We start from the raw sequence: 18208 nt of genomic DNA, 5'->3' as shown, positions 1-18208 counted from the left end.
CCGTAGGTACGGGGAGCGGTTTTGGTTGGAGAGCGAATGCTCGTGGAGTGTTCCGTGGAACGGAAGTATGCCTTTTCGATGAGAAGTTAGTGTTGTGTTTTATGTAGGTTTTTCAAAGCTAGTCAAAGTAAATGATTCCTTAAATAATTCATAGTTTAATTTCAAGTGTCACAAATATTACATGCTAATTTGCGAGTGTTAAATGCGTTAAAATCCAGGGACGGTATAGGCTATCGTTCAGTTGAACTGTTAATCAAACATGTGAGGCCGTGTTGAGTTTCTTGTGATTCAATTCTTTTTGTTTATATTCTTTTCGCGAGAGCATGTATATTGCGTATGATTTCCGTGATTTTATGACTGAATTTCGTGCAGTTCGTCTCACTTGATAACTTTCTTTGTGCTCGCTTTTGTTTGTGAGGACCACGTGGTCGTGATCTAGTGAGAAAGTCTACAGTGCCAAGGCCACAGTGATCTTCCGCTGTAGAATATCTGAATTAATTGTGATTCTTATTTATGCTTATTTTATAGTAATTCACTTTAGTACAAATTTTATTCATTTATACAGCATGTTAAAATGAAGGGAACAGCCTCTCTTGTTACCCACGTGTCCTGTGGTGAAAGGTTTTAGTTCTTTTTCTTCCTGTTAGTCTCTCAAGTGCGTGTGAATGTAAGTGTTCGTGATTAAACGATCTTTTGATCATTCCTCTCCCACAGATCATAGACCTTGCAGGGGACTCCGAAGTAAAGTTCTAGATTTAATTAATATGCGACGTAATAGACTGAAGGCAACAGCAACCATCATATTATTCACTATACATATTCATGAGTGCAATTAATTTTAGCGATATAATAAATGTTCTCTTACCAGAAGTTTTGTTTACGCTCTCACTGCTAAAATTCCACTCCATGCTTCATCCAGCTCTGATGTACGGCACATCCTACTGCATTCCGTTTGCGCGACAGTTGTACTGAGGCCATATTTTACCTCCCCCTCTCCCCATATTCAGATTAATTCTAAAGATACCCCGTAATTTTAAAGGCACCTTTCACAATTACTTGATCGCGCCAGAATGAATGTACTTTCTCTACGTATCTCTTTGCTGACGCCATGAGCGAATTCTGCATCGGCACCTGATCTCACTGGTTCTGAAAGTGCCAGATGACCAACTGTCTCAGCTACCCAGCGCGGGAACCTACCGCTCGTTCCAGATCTGTACTTACTACAGCTCTGATGCGTTCATTTCACGTATATGAAATAGCAAAACTGGAAATAAAGTAAAATTTGGTCTAATCTGCGAACAAGGGGTGCCCTACAAACTCTGTCGCTGAACATCAGTGAGGTGTGGAGCCGACAGCTGTGTGAAGGAAGCATATTGTGGCACATAAACAATGTTTGCAATAGACGTGCGTTCAGTTGTGGTCTTTTACTTATGTTGCTACTTACATCAAATCAAACCATAAGAAACTGCATAGTGATAAAAGCATGTGATTATGGTCGCAGACCGAGGAAAAGGCTTCTTGTCATAAGAAGAAGGTAGGAACTCGTGGGTAAGGAGAACTTACCTGCAGCTCCGGGTTAGCTACTAAACAGTTTTTTTTTCCTTGTATTCTTTTTTCTCGTCGGTCTTTTGTGCCCTCTCTGTGCATACGCCCTTGTCGGGGCCTATCTCACCATCCCCTCGGTACGACCCCGCACACACCCCTGAAGTGCACTTGTTGCATGAAGGCAGTGGCCATTGACCACCTTCCGCCTTTGCGCACAGTCTGCTCCTGTAAACCACTACTATGCAGAAGTGTCGTTGACAATGCAAAGAAAGGCAGCTGTTTGTCTATCGATTTCCGTACACACATACCATTTCCACGTGTTATCCTCTATTGTCATATTGCCTTCTGGTCTTTAAACCTTTTATTGAAACCTAAGAACGAGTGGACTGTTTATCTCAACACTTTATAGTTATTACGATAGGAAAGCAGCAGTGCAAGCAAAGACGAGAAACTTTCGGGCCCACCATGCGTTGAAGTGTACATAACATGTTAGGGTACAAAGAAAGAAACTTGAAAATTAAGGCAACAACGTGCCTCAGTTTATAAGGAGACTTGGACGTTCCACGTTTTTTGAGGCAATCTTTCTGTTAGAAGAAGATTTGCAAACAAATGCGAGCCTACACTTTTGAGGAGAGATGATTAAAAAGAGATATCTTATATTGTATTTGAGCAATTAGAGAAAATATTTGGCTACTTAGGTCCTTCACGTGGATACTTCTAAGCTTCCTTTCTTGTTAGAAGTTCACATGTTGAGAGACATGGCTGCAGTAAAATCACAAATCAAATCTTTATTGTCTCTCTAGTTCTCGACGGAAGTCGGAAAGGGCATACTTTGTTTTATACGACTTATACATGAACTCACCTGCTCGTATAGTGTCATAAAGTGAATCACCTACAGCTGTCTTTACGATGTTATTTATGAAATTGCTATCAGTTTCTGGGCTACAGCGCACCACTTTCAGGCCTTAACCGACGCTGAGGGGCTTAACTACAGTCGTATACGCGGTTAATCAGTCGCCAACATCTATGAAGTGTTAACAACGATGTTATGTCTCCAACCATCAACTACCAACTCGTACAATGTAACGCGATGCTCGCTAACTTGTGACACATACATTGAAGCGACAAAAGTCATGGGCTAGCGATATTCACATACCCAGGTGGTTGTAGTACCGCGTACACAAGGTATAAAAGGGCAGTGCATTGGCAGAGCTGTTATTTGTACTCACGTGGTTCATGTGAAAAGTTTTACGACGTTATTGTGGCCGCGCAACGAGAATTAACGGACTTCGAACGCAGAGTGGTAGTTGAAGCTAGACGCGTGGGACGTTCTATTTTTGGAAATCTTTGGGGAATTCAATATTCCGAGAACCACTATGTCAAGAATGTGCCCAGAATGCCAAATTTCAGACATTACCTCTCACCATGGATAAAGCAGTAGATGACGGCCTTCACTTAATGAATGAGAGCAGCGGCGTTTGTGTAAGACAACAAGCAACACTACGTGAAATAACCGTAGAAATCAATGTGCGACGTACGACGGACGTATCCGGTAAGACAATGCGGCGAATTTGGCTTTAATGGGCTGTAGAAGCAGAGGACCGACGAGGTGCCTTTGGTAACAGCACGGCGTCGCCTGCAGCACCTTTACTGCGCTCGCGACGATATCAGTTGGACCCTAGAGGAATGGAAAACCGTTGCCTTGTCATATGAGTCCCGACTTCAGTCGGTAAGAGCTGATGGTAGGTTCAAGGCGTGGCGCAGACTCGTCGAAGCCATGGAGCCAAGTTGTAAAGAAGTATGCGAGCTAGTGGTGGCTCCGTAATAGTGTGGGTTGTGTTTACGTGGAAGGGACTGGGCCCTGTGGTCCAACTGAATCGATAACCGAATGGAAATGGTTATGTTCGGCTACGTGGAGACCATATGCTGCCATTCATAGACTTCATATTCATCAACAACGATGAAATTTCTGTGGGTGACAATGCGCCCCGTCGCCAGGCCGCAATTGTTCGCGATTGACTTGAAGAACATTCTGGACAATTCCAACGAATGATATGGCCACCTGGATCGCCAGTCTTCAATTCCATCGAACATTAATGGGGCATAATCGAGAGATCAGTTCCTGCACAGCATGCTGCACCAGCATACCTTTGGAATTATGGTAGCCTATAGAGGCAGAACTGCGGAAGAAGTGTGAGGCTAAACAAAGGCAAGCTCTGGAAAGCATCAAAGGGAAGTGGAGTTAAAGAGGCTCCACAAGAAAATGCAGAGGAAGTTTTAGGTTTAAAAGAAAGGGTGAAAAGGGCAGGATGGTACGATAAAGATTGTATAAAGGCAATGGAAGAGAGAAATGAGTGCAGGAAGAAAATGATAAACAGGACAACAAGATCTAATACAGAAGAATTCATAAGAAAAGGAAAGAGGCAGATAGGATTTGCAGAAGAAAGAAACAAGAGTTAGAGAGGAGATGGATTACGGAGCTAGAAGACGAGTATAATGATCAAGAAGTAAGAAAATTCTACAAGAGAGTTCAGGAACTGAAGAAAGGCTTCCGACCACGTACAGTATTGTGCAGAGATAAAGAAGGAAATTTTATAGGAGGAGAAGAACAGGTTCTAGACCGATAGGCCGAATATTTCAGCGAGCTGCTGACTGTCACTACAGAAAGAGAAGTTCTGGAAGAAAATGAAACAGGGTGACCAAGGGTGGCAGAATGTTAGTCAGGATGAAAGACCTGTGCCTATACCAACAATAGAGGAAGTTGGGAAGGCAATTAAAGGCCTAAGGAATAATAAGGCTCCAGGTAACGACATTTGAGCAATGATGATCAAGGGTGGAGGTGAACATCTAACAAGATTGTTACATCAGCTGATAGTAGAAATATGGGAAAATGAAGAGATGCCAGGCCAGTGGAACACGGCCATTATATTCCCGATTCATAAGAAGAAGAACAAAGGAAACTGTGAAAGTTATCGCTTGGTGTACAAAGTATTAGCCAAAGTCATTGCTATGAGACTTGCACCAATTACAGAAGAAATACTCGGAGACTACCAGTGCGGTTGTAGACAGGGCAGATAAACAACTGACCAGATCTTCATTATAAGGCAAATAAAGGAATTATGTTATGCATATCATTCGGATGTACACTAGCTTTTTGTCGACTTCAAACAGAACTATGATAGTATTAAAAGGAGAAAGCTATATGACACCTTAATGGAGACGAAATTCCCAAGTAAATTTACGAGACTGGTACAAATGACCCTCACCAGCACAAAATGCGAGGTAAAAGTAGAATGAAAACCTTCTAAAGAATTTGAGGTCAACCGAGGGTTAAGACAGGGTGTTATAGTATCCACGCTACTCTTCAACATAGTATTGGAGAGAGTGATGCGAAGGGTGGAGATTGATAGCCGAGGTGACACTCTGTTTACCCGTATGCACCAAAAAATTGCTCATACCGATGAGATGCGTATGCTGTCTAGAAGTTTGAAAGAAATGGAAGAATGATTTGGCAGACTGGAAAAGGAGGCAGAACAGTTAGGTCTTAGAGTAAACAACACAAAAACACAGTACCTCTTTGCTTCTAGAAAAAATGTTGTTGTTTAAGAGAAATATATTAAATTGAACAGAGGCAATTATGAGAGATGTGAGAAGTTACAATAGCTGGGAGTGCTGATTACGGAGGACAGTAGAATAAGAGAAGAAATAAAATATAGGATTGCTGCCGGAAATAGAGCTTACTGGGCCCTGACCATGATCCTTCAGTCACGTTGCCTGAGCAGAAAATCGAAGGTGACTGTCTATCGAACAGTCATAAGACCGGTGGTAATGTAGGGCTCAGAAACATGGACAATGACTGTAGCAGAAGAAGAGCTCTTGGGAAGATGGGGGAGGAAAATATTAAGAAAGATTATTGGAGCCGTGTGTGAGGCGGGGCAATGGAGGATAAGGAGAAACAAGGAACTGGAAAAACTGTATAGAAGCCCTGATTTGGCGAATGAAATTAAGTGTAACTTATTTAGATGGATGGGCCAAGTAGTGCGAATGTCGGAGGATCGAGCTGTCAAAAAGGTTTACACAGGAAATCTAGGTGGCAAAAGAAACAAAAGAAGACACCGGAAACGATGGCTGGAGGATGTAGAAAATGATTTGAGAAAGATTGGAGTCAGGAGCTAGAGCAAACGATCAGAAAGTCGTCAGGATTGGGCTGTGATCATCAGAGAGGCCAAGGAGTAAGTAAGTAAGTTAGTATAGAGTCAGTATGGCACAACATTTCTGCACGGGACTTCCAAGAATTTACTGCACTATGCCGGGCAGTAGGAATTCCTACAGATAGTAGGGGTCTCCCAAGACTCTCCTCACGTCAGTGTATACAAGGTTGGTTCCTTTCAGAGCATGCTGATGCAGTAGCCCCAGAATTAGAAATTATATACAACTACTCGCACGACGAAAGACTGATACCAAAAGACTACAACGTTGTCCAAATTTACTAGTACTCAGAAAAGGAAATAGGAGTAATCCGATTAATTATTGATCTATAGCACATGTATCGATCTGCAGTAGAATTTAGTAATATATACTGTGTTCGAATATTATGAACTGCCTCGAAGTTAACGGTCTATTGACACATAGCACAAATTTGGGAAATATCGCTATTGTGAATCATAACTATCTCTTTGTTCGCAAGGACTAATAAGTGCTACCGACAGGGAGATCTCAAATTGATTCCGTATTTCTAGATTTTTCAGGTGGTTTTTGGCATCGTCCCTCACAAGAGACCTCTAATCAGGTTGTGTGCCTACGGAATATCGCTTTAGTTGTGTGGCTGCATTCGTGATTTCCTGTTAGGAAGGTCACAGTCCGTAGTAATCGACTGTCAGTCGTCGAGTAAAACGTAAGTGGTCTGTACTGTTCCCCAAGGACTCTCAGCTGTTCCCCAAGGACGTGTTATACGCCCTCTGTTGCTTCTAATCTAAACAAACGATTTAGCAGACAATCCGAGCAGTCCTCTTAGAATTTTTGCAGATGATGTGTCATTTACCGCCTCTTAAAGTCGTTTGGGGATCAAAAGCAATTGCAAAATGACCTATACACGACAGCTGTTTGTGCGAAAGGTAGGAATTGTCTCTGAATAATGGGAAGTGTGAGGTTATCCACGTGAGTACTGGAACAAATCCGTTAAAATTTGGTTATACGACAAATCACACAAAGATAAAGGCTTTCAATGCAACGAAATACCTAGAATTACAGTTACAAACAACTTAAATTGGAGCCAACACATGGATGATGTTGTGGGGAAGGTAAACAAAATACCACGTTTTATTGACGTAACACTTAGAAGACGCAACATATCTACTAAGGAGACTCCCTACACTACACTTATCCGTCCTCTGTTGCAGTACTGCTGTGGTGTATGGGATCTGTACCAAGCAGGATTGACGGAGGACTTCGAAAAAATCCAAAGAAGGGTGGCTTGTTTTGTATTAGCACGAGATAAGGGAGAGGTTGTCACGGGTGTGACAAGCGTGATGGGGCGGAAATCATAAACACAAAGGAGTTTATCGCTGTGATGAGGTCTTTCTTCAAGAAAATTTCAATCACCAACTGTTTCCTCTGAACGCGAAAATATTTTACCGTCGTCAACCTACGTACAAACAAATGATCATAGTAATAATATAAGATAAATCAAATGTGGTATGGAAAGATGGAGGTATGTCGAAGAACTCTCTTTCAGAAAATAACGGTTATATTCCAGAGTCGTCATGCAGATGTAGATGTGGACGTTATCTTCTATTGTCAGATTGTCTTCAGTTGTTTAAATTGTTGCTGAGACATGAGAATCAGTGGACTCTTTATTATAATTATTACGTTAGAAATGAAGAAGTGGAAGTAACGAAAAGAAACTTTCGGGCCCACAGATAGTTATGCGATGAACTGCACTTAACATATTAGAGAACAAAGAAAGGGACAAGAAATATAAGGTAACTGTGGCCCTCAGTTTATGCAGTTTCTCGTGGCAGTCTTCCAGTTAGACGTAAATAAGCATATGAATGCGAGCTTACACTTTTGAGTAGAGCTGTTTACAGTTGGTGATTGACAGCAAGTACAGGAAAGCTTTGGCTACTTAGGCTCTAAGTACGAAATACGCTAAGCTAATTTTGCTGTCCCTTTACTTTCCGAAGGAAATCGGCAATGACGTATTCTGTTTTACCCGACTAATACAGGAATTCACCTGCTCTTACAGCGTACGGCGCAGCACACCAGCTGACGACTCAGGGGGTTGCACCAACCCGTGGTCGAACCTGCGCGGCGTATTACCAACCAAGCGCTGGTACAGTGGCTAGCCTGCGTGTGGTTAGTCGGTTTCCCACACTCGTTTGGGCAAATGAGGTGCTCATCTCTAAATTCTGTCTCAGAGAATATGATACGCAGAGGTTTATGATGCGATTACATGCGGAACCAAGTTTATATGTTTCACAGGTGACACACGCCACTCACATCCGGCCACAGAATTAAATTAAATAAAATTTGCAGTATAGTAAAAAACGGACCCCGTACTAGAAGAGAAACTGATAGGGAAAGACGAAGAAATGAACTCTCTGTTCCTTATTTTCTTGGGAAAGAAGCAGAAATACGGTTTTTGTGATAATTTAGGGTCATGAATTTAGATACACACCATTTAGAAGTTTATTTAGTTTCACTTGTTGTGCAGTTGTCTTTTTCCCACACACCACTCCTTGAATGTAGAGGTTATTTGCCACCATTAGAAGCATAGAAACCATTTAAGAGCCTATAGTGTGTCAAAAACATATTCCCTACTTGACACTTTGAATTACATGAAACTCCGTCCGGTATCAGTAAAGGGGTATTCTATTCTAAAAAGTAAGGCTAATGAATAATACACATAAGTTATCAAGACAAATTAAAGGGATCATTGGAGCACTAGTACTGAAGGCAACAAGTAACACTGAAATTTGTTGTAAGTTTTGAATTAGTGGGCGTCGCATAGTGTGAAGGACAAATTTTAGATTTTTTGGTTTGTGTTCTGCATTATCTGTGTTCCTTTTATTCTTAACTTTTACTGCAGCCAAAAAAGTAGAAAATTACTTACATGCTACATTATAAGGACTCAATGTGACTACGTCTTCATAATCTCCCATTTTCACGATAACAAACAGCGCATCAAATATCACGAAAAGTGAGATATGTAAAATATGGATTATACGGGAAAGAATATCACTCGAGACGAAAGATATAGTTGGACCACTAGAGATAAAGGATCTCCGAATGTGTAGCCCTCATAGATGGAACACGTCAAGTATGTAGCATGAGAACTGTAATTATTAAGGTATGTTATGGAAAATTTTCTACTTTTATCGAGTTTTATAGTACGAGATGTAGCTAACTTAACATTTAATACATATTACTGATTAGTGCAACCTGATACTTTTCGTAGTTATTGTTTTAAGCTTATTAATTTCAATTCAGCACAAACATGAGGTAATGTCGTCAAATACTTTTGTAATCGGTTTAGAACTGGAGACCTAAGGCATCTCAGATTCCGATATATGTAAATAATGGAATTGTTGTTTGACACTTCACTTTTTCTTTGTCGTCGATACTCACAAAAGCATATAATGCTACGCGAGTCTGGAAACCGTATCAATTACTGAACACAGAAAGAAGTTCTATATTTTGTAGTATTAACGTAATGTGTTTGTGGCATTGCGATTTATTTCTCTTACGTTTCCAAAGAAGTTATGTGTTGGCGACTATGTTATAGAGCAGTCCACTAATTCTTGATCGACGGTCGGCAGACACCTGTTTAAATAATTGGGAAAATAAAAAGCTTGTGAAATGTGCAAGAAACTACAGACATTAATAAAGTTATGAAAATAAACTTACTCGGATTTTTTATGACGTTCTTAACTTTTTTATCTCATTCTCTGTTCCTTATTGCACAGTAATTACATCAACAGATTAATACAGATGATGAAACAAAAGTACTTCCAGTTCTGTTTGTGAGTTTCGCGGAAATCGATGGAACTAATCCCCATCAAACAAAAAGTCAATGGCATGAACAGAGAAAGTAGCACGCCTGTAATATTCGCCAGTGTTATTGTCAAACAGCTATTAAAACAGTGCAGAAAAGTACAATACAATTTGAATGAAAAAACACGAGACACTGATTTAATGTTCCACAATATTTACTACTTTAAAAGCCCGTTTTCGGTTGTTACGCCACAGCTTAACACCAGAAAACTAATTTGTAAATTAATAAATACTGTACAATACTACGTCGTTGTCGTGTATTTTTCATTCATAATGCATAAAATATTCTGCCAAAAACCAACCAACGGAACAGGAGCTAATGCAACCGTGGAATAATTTAAGGGCGATAATTTAAACCCTCTCGTGACGTCTTTTTATAGATAACAGCATTTAAGATGGGTGTAGTATGCACATAATACTTTAACGTATTTTATGCTCTTAATTGTGTAGTAAAAATGAGAGACCTTTTGTTCCCTTTTTCTTTTATTTTCTGTAGTAACATTCAAGGAATGCACAGATGAACCAGGAAAATATTCCATATAATTATTAGGCTTTCAAGGCATCTTAATCATATAATGAAGCGTTATAGCTACTCTAAACGTTTACAAAAATCTTACCGCAGGGTTTGTTCTTGACCTGACGCCAGATTACATATTTTCACTAAGGTTTGTGTTCTTGGGAAAAAAACTGTTCCATAATGTGTATGTGGAGAGGAAAGCAAAGGTATTTTGATGGTTAGTAGCGTTAACGTCATACTCAACGACCGCTCACAGTACTTCAAAAAAGACTGATTGGTGCCCTTTCGCTGTAAGTCAGTACGAGTCATATCGAGGTAATTAGTCACACACGTAAAATAATCAGTAGCTGATGTAAGCAAATATGCGAGGGGTAGATACGATTTTATTTGGTGGTATAGGGTGAAGTTGCTGAAAGTACCATAAAAGTAACAGAAGTATCACATAACTAGCCACCAAGCTTCTCTATCCCACGATATGTTTCAGTTTCTTCTGGAGAGACTGCAGTAAGTAATAACTGTGTGGTCAAAAGATAGCACAAATGTCGAACGCAGGGCTCTCCAGTATAAATGTATTGCGGAAATCATACAAAACTGCACCAATTTCAACTTTCGCGTGAGGTATGCCGGTGAATTAAAATGCTATATTGTCAAGTTAAGGTGGGTGAGGACTCTGAAACGATTAACAAGTGTTGGGCTTAGCGAGTAGTTATCTACGTGTTTTGCTGTTGTGACGAAGTAACGTAAACTGGCGGGAGCAGCCTTTACGAATGCAGTTTCACGTGAATGCGTGGAGGCGGTCGACCGCTGCAGCGAACTACTTACCAGAAGCTCTGGAAGCGAGGCGTGGTGCGGAGGACCAGCGTACCACTGCGACGAGGCTGGTTTATTTAACAGTAGGTGGGAGTGGCGAGGAATTGGGACACCCCGGGCCTGAAGAAGAGGGAGAGTAGGGGGAGAGGTCCGGTGAGCGACTGAGGAAGGGGTCCGTGGTGGGGAGGGGGAGCCACAGTGCAAGCCAAAAGACTCGTTTTCCGATTGGCCGGCCTGCGAACGTGCGTCAGAGGCGGTGCCACCGCCGGCGGCCGCGCCGCGCCGCGCACGCGACGTGACTGATAGAGGCAGCACCACCACGCCACCAACACCGCCCGCCACCGCCGCGGCACCAACACCACCGCAACGCCGGCCTGCCAATCAAGCTTTTTAATTGAACCGCGCCGGTCTTGGCGGGGAAGCCTACCGCACAGAGACGGCTAATGCGTGCGTGGGCGGCTGGCTGCCTACCGCCGATGCCCACCCGCATACGTAAGTCCGTCATCCCACGCTACTACCCACACGGGGTGCAGCCCTCGTCCTTGTTTGTTTCGTGACATCACATCTGCAGACGATCAGGCAAGGTCTTATCTGGACGCGGAAGAGAGAGGTACTTTTGCCAAATAAGTACATGTAGAACAGGAAAACTACCGTAAGCTACCGTAGACTATCGTAAGAAAGCGTAGACCGCGGTAGTTTTCCTTTTAGGTTTGGTCAGTTAAGATCGTAACCGTATTACCGGTATATTAGGGGTGTTGCATATCTGTCTTTCCGGATTAGGCTAGAAAACTGAGGTGGTGAACTATCTAGAAACTGAGTTTGAGTATACAGCGTGGTCCATTGATCGTGACCGGGCCAAACATCTCACGATAAAGCGTCAAACGAATAACTACAAAGGACGAAACTTGTCTAGCTTGAAGGGGGAAACCAGATGGCGCTATAGTTGGGCCGCTAGATGGCGCTGCCATAGGTCAAACGCATATCAACTATGTTTTTTTAAATAGGAACCCCCATTTTTGTTACATATTCGTGTAGTACGTAAAGAAATATGAATGTTTTGTTGGACCACTTTTTTTCGCTTTGTGATAGATGACGCTGTAATAGTCACAAACATATGGCTCAAAATTTTAGACGAACAGTTGGTAACAGGTAGGCTTTTAAATTAAAATACAGAACGTAGCTACGTTTGAACATTTTATTTCATTTGTTCCAATGTGATACATGTACCTTTGAGAACGCATGCTGTTACAGCGTGATTACCTGTAAATACAACATTAATGCAATAAATGCTCAAAATGATGTCCGTCAACCTCAATGCATTTGGCAATACGTGTAACGACATTCCTCACAACAGCGAGTAGTTCGCCTTCCGTAATGTCCGCACATGCATTTACAATGCGCTGACGCATGTTGTCAGGCGTTGTCGGTGGATCACGATAGCAAATATCCTTCAACTTTCCCCACAGAAAGAAATCCGGGGACGTCAGATCCGGTGAACGTGCTGGCCATAGTATGGTGCTTCGACGACCAATCCACCTGTCATGAAATATGTTATTCAATACCGCTTCAACCGCACGCCAGCTATGTGCCGGACATCCATCATGTTGGAAGTACATCGCCATTCTGTCATGCAGTGAAACATGTAGTAGTAACATCGGTAGAACAGTACGCAGGAAATCAGCATACATTGAACCATTTAGATTGCCATCGATAAAATGGGGGCCAATTATCCTTCCTCCCATAATGCCGCACCATACATTAACCCGTCAAGGTCGCTGATGTTACAGCTTGTCGCAGCCATCGTGGATTTTCCTTTGCCCAATAGTGCATATTCTGCCGGTTTACGTTACCGCTGTTGGTGAATGACGCTTCGTCGCTAAATAGAACGCGTGCAAAAAATCTGTCATCGTCCCGAAATTTTCTTGTGCCCAGTGTCAGAACTGTACACGACGTTCAAAGTCGTCGCCATGAAATTCCTGGTGCGTACAAATTTGGTACGGGTGCAATCGATGTTCATGTAGCATTCTCAACACCGACGTTTTTGAGATTCCCGATTCTCGCCCAATTTGTCTGCTACTGATGTGCGAATGAGCCGCGACAGCAGCTAAAACACCTACTTGGGCATCATCATTTGTTGCAGGTGGTGGTTGACGTTTCAAATGTGGCTGAACACTCTTGTTTCCTTAAATAACGCAACTATCCGGCGAACGGTCCGGACACTTGGATGATGTCGTCCAGGACAACGAGCAGCATACATAGAACACGCCCGTTGGGTATTTTGATCACAACAGCCATACATCAACATGATGTCGACCTTTACTGCAATTGGTAAACGGTCCATTTTAAGATGGGTAATGTATAACGAAGCAAATACCGTCCGCACTGTCGGAATGTTACGTGACACCACGAACTTATACGAGTGTGACTATTACAGCGCCATCTGTCACAAAGCGAGAAAAGGGGGGCTAACTAAAACATTCATATTTCTTTACGTACTACACGATTATGTAATAAAACTGGGGGTTCCTATTTAAAAAAAAAACCGCAGTTGATATCCGTTTGACCTATGGCAGCGCCATCTAGCGGGCCAACCATAGCGCCATCTGGTTTCCCCCTTCAAGCTAGAAGAGTTTCGTACTTTGTAGTTTTTTCGTTTGATGCTTATTTCGTGAGATATTTGGCCCGGTCACTATCAATGGACCACCCTGTATAAAGGTCCATGTAAGCTATGAGATATTGATGTTCCACATGGTTATCCTCCAGTCTTTTTCTTAAAAGTATACAGTACTCACAGCAGAATTGAAATTTGTATTGTTGGTTGGTTGGTTGATTCGAGGGAGGTGTCCAAACAGTGAGGTCATCGGTCCCCTTGGATTAGGGTAAGATTGGGAAGGAAGCGGGCTGTACCGTTTCAAAGGTACCATTCTGGAAATTCCCTGAAACGATTTCGGGAAATCATGGAAAACCTAAATCAGGATGGCCGGACACGGATTTGAACCGTCGACATCGGGAATACGAGTCTAGTGTGCTAACCACTGTCCCAACTCGCTCGATAATTTACATTGTTAACTCAGGTTTTATTGGAAAACTGATTGTTTGTAACGTGAAACGGATGTATGTTGTAGTAAAGAAAGGAAAAAAATCAATACGGATTAATCACATAGCGCTTGAAAACGCAATTTCCTCAAAAGAAGGTAAGATTAAAAAAAAAAAAAAAAACATATCAAACATCGCTTCGATACTGCATCCAGCATAAATAACACATGTTTCTGTTGATGTTAAAAAACTTCCGCATTTATCAATTATAACGGGAAACTCCTGCCTTTGATCATGATGAAGATCGTTCTGTTGAGTACAAAATAACGACAATAATTGTATACATTTTTTGTGTTCGTGCATGTCAACTGGGCTTGTATCAAAAGCATTTGTTTTGGTTACATAAAAGCGTAGAAGTGAAACGCGCAGCTAAATGTTTTCACTTATAAAATGCAGTTTATGTTTTGTAAAATTATAAAATACGCTGTGGACTAACGCTGAACAATGTGCGGCTCTATTTATGTGTAAAACAAATAAACAAACAAAAAACAGTTCCTCTCTTACATTCATATATGTTTCTTTCCCTACCAATGCTACAGACACTATAGGTAAATCTACCATTTATTACGTCATTTATATAGTGCACCAAAACTACCGAACCGCAGTTTCAAGAGCGCAACTTTAAATACATGGGCTTGTTCTTCCTTTGTGCAGTCTATTGGCGGAAGCAGGAAAACCTACGTCTACACTCCAAAAGCCACCTTACGACGTGTAACGGAGGCTACTTCTGCTACCACTATCTATTCCCCCTTCCAAGTTCCATCAGTGTTGGAAGAATGGTTCAAATGGTTCAAATGGCTCTGAGCACTATGGGACTTAACATCTTAGATCATCAGTCCTCTAGAACTTAGAACTACTCAAACCTAACTAACCTAAGGACATTACACACATCCATGCCCGAGGTAGAATTCGAACCTGCGACCGTAGCGGTCACGCGGTTCCAGACTGAAGCGCCTAGAACCGCTCGGCCACACCGGCCGGCGTTGGAAGAATGAGTATCGGTAAACTTCCTTAACAGTTTTAATCTCTCCGGTATACATCTACTCATACAGCTACATGACTACTCTGCAGGTCGCACTTAAGTGCTTGGTAGAGTGTTCATATAACCACTTTACATTATTTTGTACCGTTTAAAGTTGGAAAACTAATCTTTCTTGTGCGAGCTTTAGGTTTCCCTGTTGGTATTTTATTACGATGATCGTTGTCCGTCCTTAGATGAATTACATTTCGTTAAGATTCTCCCAGTGAATCTTAGCCTAGAATCTCCATTTTCTACTGTTGGTTTTATGTAATCATTCCACTCTAGGTCGCTAGCGATGGTTGTTCCTAGGAATATTACGATTGTTTCTGCTTCCAGTGTACCGCCGATAAGGTTCTCAAACACTATTTTATCCCCTCGACTATTTGTTCGAAGTACATTTATTTACTTTTAGTGTGAACTGCCAGTCCCTACTTCAACCGTCGATGCTCTGCAGGCCTTTCTTCATTTCAGTACGGTCGTTAGACGTTATAACCTTTTTAAAGGCAACAGCATTGTCCACGAACAGACCCTTGAAGTTTCCGAAGCTGTTCATTAGATCATTTGTATGTTGTCTTTACGAAATAAGTGCAGAAGCTTTAGGAGATGATAGGCTGAATGTAGATGACTGTTTTGGCTAAATGAACGTGGGTTCTGTAAAGCATAACAATGGCGCCATATAAAATCAACATGCCTTCAGTTCGTTTCGTACATGGGTAAAAGACGATAGAGAATTGTATGTTGTAACTTGTACAGTTAAAGATGGAAAGAACTTGCAGGCATACAGTCGTCCTCTGTTGGTGCTGAAAATACAAAAATACGTATTGCATCTGCAGTCGTACTGAATTCCCAAATGGGAGAATATTTGAAGGTGTTCATTGTTAGAGGGTTAAACTAGGTGAAGATATTCACGCTTCTGATCGATATTAACGTGTATTTATGTGGTTTAGTTTCGAGGAAGCAGTCTTCCTCCTGTTCGATTGCAAGTAGTGTATATTTCATTCTTAATATATTTAACACTACGTGCAAAAGTATTTGATGGGCTGTACATGGTCTTATTCGTCATCTACAAAAGTTGAATCAAATGGAGGAATTGATAGTAAATGGTTTTCGCAGATAGCTGTACGAGTTTTGCACCAAAGGGCATTAACATCGGTTTTGCTTAGCACAAAAGCTATGAATCGCGATATCTACCGTTCATTTACTTGAACTGAAAGTATAGACTCCTCCTGTCTTGGGTCGAACATTTTGTATTACTATGGGGAGAGTTGATACGCATCTCTCTAAATTATTCTGAATATATTTTCTGTACGAGGAAGATTACTGTGTATGTTACAGACGGGCCTTCAATATTATATAACAATCCTATGAGCACTTCATAGACGGGCTGTCCGCAGTTCACTGCTCATTATGTGTAACATATAATGTTCGTAGTTGTAGTAGGTTCGAAGGACGACTAAGAAATTGCTAATGATATAAACTACCATAACTGTAATCAATATGATTCGGACTTTGATTTCCCAAACATACCATCACTCACCGTAAAATCTAGAACGTCATGTTCTCCACTACGACTTCTGTGTTTGCCCAGTCTTTCCCACACAAATCTCTCTCTAGATAAATAAGTTCCCTCCAGATGTACCACTTCCATAATGCCATCAGAACTTCTGTACGTCCAGCAAATATCTTAATCAAACGTAGATTGGTCTCTGTTTCTGCATACGATTAAAGCACTATTTACGTCATCCATAATCATCGTCGACTACAGCAGCAGCAGCAACAGCTTCACATCCAGACCTAGAAAACAGTCCCCTAAAGTCTGACGCACACATTACGGTTTTCAGTATATTGCATTAATGTCGGTTCCTGTTGTCAACTGCCGACCTCCCATTCCATCGTCGTCTCGGTCTTTTATTATCATGCGGAACCTCCTACCTCCATTTCATTCCTGTCTCTGTCATTTGTCCACTCTTGTCCATTAGCTTGTTTTCCTGTCTACTCCAGCAGTTACCATGAGGCTTCACTCCATTATTTGTTGAAAAGTTTCAGTTTTCGAACGATTTTAGCGTTTCAGTTCCATTTCTAAATGGTAATACACACTGACTGTAAACTTCCCCTTTTAAGTATAATGAAAAATTCTCGAAGCGGCTCTGATTCCCACTATCAGTGTAATACCTTTGACGTATACGTTCTTCAATAATGCTAGGTGACTCAATGCCTCCTTTCTCAAAGAAAGAATATTGTTTGTTCAGCATTGCCCAGGCATGTATTTATTGTTAGTCCATCTCCTGCTTTCCCCTTTACCGCTCTGTCTTCTTCCTCCCTTCTCTCTGTCAATCTCTTCCACCTCCTCTCTCTGTCCACCTTCACCAGCTCTCACTCTCTGCTCACATCTGCTCTTGCCCCTTTCTCTGCCCATTTACTCCATCCCATTCTATGTACCTCCTCCCCAAACCCCTACGTGAATTTCCTCCTCCACTCACTCTTTCTCCTTCTCCCCAATCTCTCTGTCCATCTGGTCCTCCTCCACTCCATTTCCTTCACGCCGTTTCTCTGACCACCTCCCCTATCTCCATTCCCCATGTAGCTCCTCCTGCTCCTCTCCCTCCCCACCTACTCCGCCCATCTTACCCTTCCATATATCTGTCGGTCCTTCTCCTGCTCCCCCTTCTGTCTCCGTAGTATCACCTACATCATAACAGACTGTTGCTGGTCCTTATGCCCACAGTGTTATATTTCCAGACAGTAAGTAATACGTCTACCAAATTTGGTCTAATCGGTCCAGGTCTTTAGAAGGTGCTTTATACTCATGACTTTACCAATGTACACACATGTCAAGCACATTTCACATATACTTACCATGTTCCACACACATTTGTAAAATTTTTCACCTGTATCTCTACCTAATTTCGCCCTGCAATTTAGTTTTTACACCACTCAGTGTTTATGATGTCTTGTCCCCTGAACTACGTGCTATACAACACTGACCCTCATGTTAAGAAGAAAACAGAACCAGAACACCTTGAACGACTGTATATAGGCCGTTCACAGTCACAGAACATGTACATTATGATGTTCTGTAGAAATGATTAGCATTTGAACCATGTCTACCCGCGGTTCCACGTTCAACATTGATATAGCTGGTCAGCACCACCTACCGGTGAAATGTA

General features: G+C 41.7%; 1 protein-coding gene across 2 annotated transcripts in view; it reads right to left on the bottom strand.

Moving 5' to 3' along the window:
• Window positions 1-18208, bottom strand: part of LOC126199013 (neuroendocrine convertase 1-like) — a 522936-nt gene that overhangs the window by 428320 nt on the left and 76408 nt on the right. Inside the window, exon 1 of one of the 2 annotated variants that reach the window (XM_049935696.1) lies at window positions 10937-11136. The exons of the other annotated variant lie outside the window; for it this stretch is intronic. The gene's annotated coding sequence lies outside the window, so the exon portion shown is untranslated. Of the gene's footprint in view, window positions 1-10936; window positions 11137-18208 lie in introns of those variants that run through there. 2 annotated transcript variants of the gene reach the window in all.

Source organism: Schistocerca nitens, chromosome 8, assembly GCF_023898315.1.
Source record: "Schistocerca nitens isolate TAMUIC-IGC-003100 chromosome 8, iqSchNite1.1, whole genome shotgun sequence".
In the NCBI taxonomy this organism is placed as follows: domain Eukaryota; kingdom Metazoa; phylum Arthropoda; class Insecta; order Orthoptera; family Acrididae; genus Schistocerca; species Schistocerca nitens.
Note: the sequence above shows the minus strand (reverse complement) of the source record. Positions and strands in the feature narration are given on the sequence as shown.